We start from the raw sequence: 3,900 nt of genomic DNA, 5'->3' as shown, positions 1-3,900 counted from the left end.
GAAAAACTGATTTCTAAGTGTTTTGAAAGCATTTCATTTGATTTGATTTCACCATAACTAACTACATAGTTCATACTCAGGCATTGATTTGCTTTCTTTGTGAAATCATATATTTGATTGGTGATGGTGTCAGTGTGGGGAGTGTTTTTTGGTTTCCCCTGAGACTTAAGCTGCTGTATTTTACTACGATCGATCATACGGTTTCAGTGTGCGGTGGCAGCAGACACACAGACAGATCATACGGTTTCAGTGTGCGGTGGCAGCAGACACACAGACGGTGTCAGTGTGCGGTGGCAGCAGACACACAGACAGTCGAATGGGGAAGCCCTCAAGCGTGATTCTGTGAAGTGAGTGAGAGGTTATCTGAAGGTCTTCCTGTTTCGCAGAGCGCTCGTCTGCTTTCTGCTTCAGAATGTAGGCTGCAACTTGAAAGCATTTTTTGGGGGGCATCGCTCGCCTGCGTGTCGTGCGAGTCAAATTTAGATTCCATTTGCGGGAGGGAGGGAGCGTAATGAGGGGTACAGGGAGGTCGAGAGGTGGGGTGACCCTCCTCGGCACCTCTCGACCCTGTGCATGACTGACACTGTTTTGGTTTGAGCTCACGGTTAATAATAAACGTGGAGAAAACATCTCAACTGTCTCGCAGCAGAGAAGTCGGCGGACGGAAATAGACTCGAGGCAGAGAAGTGATGGAGAGTCTGCAGCGCTTCAGATGGAGGAACTTGCATGTGTGATCGGACCTCTTTGACCTTGGCTCTAGCAGAGCGGTGTCTGGTGGTATATCTGCTTATTGATGATAAGATTCCTGACCCATGAAGACGGTCTCGAGCCCCCCCCCCCCCGCTGAAGAGATGTTGCCCCCTCCCTCCCTGGAGGAATGCTGCACTTCACTTGTCCTCCTATAGGATTACCAGGGAGGACTCTGTGATGGCTCAGCTCCTCGGGGGCTTTAGGCGTATCAGCGGCATACAAGTGCATGGCTGGGTCAAGTGTGCATGCTGGTGTTGGGCTTTTATTGGGGTTTAAGCCCTAAAGTCTGCCACTCCCCTGGTCGGGCCCATTCCCCAGATGCCAGGAGCCCTATACAGCCCTGGCGGAGAAGATCCAATGATCATCTCTGCCCCAGATGAAGCAACGTATTTTCCTCTGGGTCAACTGGGAGCAGGGAGAAGCCCAGAGAGCGGGATGTGATCAAGATCCCGTGTGTCGGGAGATCAGGATCCTGTGTGTCGGCAGATCAGGATCCTGTGTGTCAGGAGATCAGGATCCTGTGTGTCAGCAGATCAGGATCCTGTGTGTCAGGAGATCAGGATCCTGTGTGTCTGGAGATCAGGATCCTGTGTGTCAGGAGATCAGGATCCTGTGTGTCAGGAGATCAGGATCCTGTGTGTCTGGAGATCAGGATCCTGTGTGTCAGGAGATCAGGATCCTGTGTGTCGGCAGATCAGGATCCTGTGTGTCAGGAGATCAGGATCCTGTGTGTCTGGAGATCAGGATCCTGTGTGTCAGGAGATCAGGATCCTGTGTGTCTGGAGATCAGGATCCTGTGTGTCAGGAGATCAGGATCCTGTGTGTCGGCAGATCAGGATCCTGTGTGTCGGCAGATCAGGATCCTGTGTGTCGGGAGATCAGGATCCTGTGTGTCAGGAGATCAGGATCCTGTGTGTCGGCAGATCAGGATCCTGTGTGTCTGGAGATCCTCAGACCACACAGATCAAAGCTGGGCAGGGTAGAGCACAGAGATAAGAAGCCAGTTTGGCTGTAGTCGCTGCTGAAAGTTCACATGCTCCAGCGCAGGCTGTCAAATGTAGACACAGCAACTGTTCTGGCAGCTCCTCCACAGCGCACTCGAGTGCATAGCGCAAGGGGGCTAACGGGTTAGCCTGTTTGTGTGTGTTGGTGTTTGCATCTGTTTTATGTACGACACATCTTCTCATTATGAGGAGAAAGATGATGAGTTAGGGAGGGACCTCCATCCTGGGACACTCTCCTTTAGCTTCTGTACGATCTCATTCACAGTCTATTTGAAAGTATTTTATTTGCGTCTGTTAGCCTTCACTGTCCCAGGTGAGGTGAGGTGGGATTCAAACCCACGACATTGCGGTTGCATGGTTTACGCCTCAGCCAGCAGGACCAGCAGCACAGCACACAGATCCACTGGTAACATCTCAAACCTCAGGTCAGAGGCAGAGTAGCAGATGCTAACCACAATCATGGGTGGAGTGCAGGCAGGTGGTCCCTGTTTGGCTGTGAGGGAGAATATGTCAACAGTGTTGATTTTGTGTTTTTAAAGATAGACGGAACCCTTGGCTGAAATAAGAAGAACAAGGTGTAATACACACACCACACTCAACATGTTAGGGATGGGCAGGAGTACTCGAGTTACTCGAGTACTCGTTCTTAGCGTTACTATTCGAGTAACGTTTCTACCATTTGAGTACTCGCACTTTAACAATGCAGGCCAGGGGGAAATCCCCCCGATACAAATGAGACACACACACACTTCTCTATAATGCAGGTCTATGTGTGAACAGGCCTACACAGCAGATTAGCCCTGCTCTATCATGACCATAGTAATAGACTTTCTTACAGGCATATAGCCTATGAGCTACGATAGCTTAGCATATAGCCTACGAGCTACGATAGCTTAGCATATAGCCTACGAGCTACGATAGCTTAGCATATAGCCTACGAGCTACGATAGCTTCACGTAGCCAAACTTTGGTTCCGCTTGTTCCCCCTCGGACACGGTATTATTATGCAAAAAAGGAGGCTATTATTAAATTACGTTAATAAACAAAGGACACTATTATTATTAACTACGTTAATAAACAAGTACTCGAGTACTCGTTCATCAGTTAATGAGAGTACTTGAATATTGAAATTAAAATGACCATCCCTGTCAAATGTTTTGCTTCTTTTGTTTTTGCTGCACTATTTACATTGTGAGCCTGGTGTTTGGGCTCTGGTATTCAGTCATCAGGTGTTGATGTTGATGTTGTCCTCCTCTGTGCCACTGAGCCACTTCATCCACAGCTTCATTAGCATCAGCCTGATCTTCTCATGACCCCTTTCTCATGACTTATCACTTCCTGTGTTTACCACTTCCTGTCTTTGCATTTTCATTGACACTTTCTCAGACAGCAGTTATAGGCAGTGTTTTGAAGGAGGTATGTAGACTGATCAGTTATAGGCAGTGTTTTGAAGGAGGTGTGTAGACTGATCAGTTATAGGCAGTGTTTTGAAGGAGGTGTGTAGACTGATCAGTTATAGGCAGTGTTTTGAAGGAGGTGTGTAGACTGATCAGTTATAGGGAGTGTTTTGAAGGAGGTGTGTAGACTGATCAGTTATAGGGAGTGTTTTGAAGGAGGTGTGTAGACTGATGGTACTGTAGGTACTGTATGTAGAGTGTAGACTGATGGCAGGTATGTAGACTGAGGGTAGGTAGACTGAGGGTAGGTGGACTATAGACTATAGGGCTGGGTATTGGCAAGGTCCTCACGATACGATATGTATCATGACACATGGGTTGTGATATGATTTTATCATGATACATTGTGATACAATACATATTGCGATATATTGCAATACTCTACACACAATTTATTTCCCCCAAAAAATCGAGTGAAAAATATAGTGGTGCATTTCTCATATCCTCTAGCTGAGCGGTTCTGTTCTGGTCTTGCTCTCTAACAGATGTGGACCCGGCGGGTCAGACATCAGGTTCTGTTCTGGGCTTGCTCTAACAGATGTGGACCCGGCGGGTCAGACATCAGGTTCTGTTCTGGGCTTGCTCTAACAGATGTGGGCCCCGGGGGGTCAGACATTGGCTAATGATTGGACAGCTCAGAGGGAACATGGACTAACTAGACAAAGGGAATAATGAGAGGACAGACATTC

The 3,900-nt window shown here is 47.9% G+C and overlaps 1 protein-coding gene across 1 annotated transcript in view; it reads left to right on the top strand.

Moving 5' to 3' along the window:
• The window catches only part of notch1a (notch receptor 1a), a gene marked incomplete at its 5' end in the record, with an annotated part of 46,860 nt that overhangs the window by 2,323 nt on the left and 40,637 nt on the right, over positions 1-3,900 (top strand). The window lies entirely within an intron of this gene.

Source organism: Poromitra crassiceps, assembly GCF_964638095.1.
Source record: "Poromitra crassiceps genome assembly, chromosome: 21".
Taxonomy (NCBI): Eukaryota; Metazoa; Chordata; class Actinopteri; order Beryciformes; family Melamphaidae; genus Poromitra; species Poromitra crassiceps.
The sequence above is the reverse complement of the archived record's forward strand: the minus strand, read 5'-3'. Positions and strand labels throughout refer to the sequence as shown.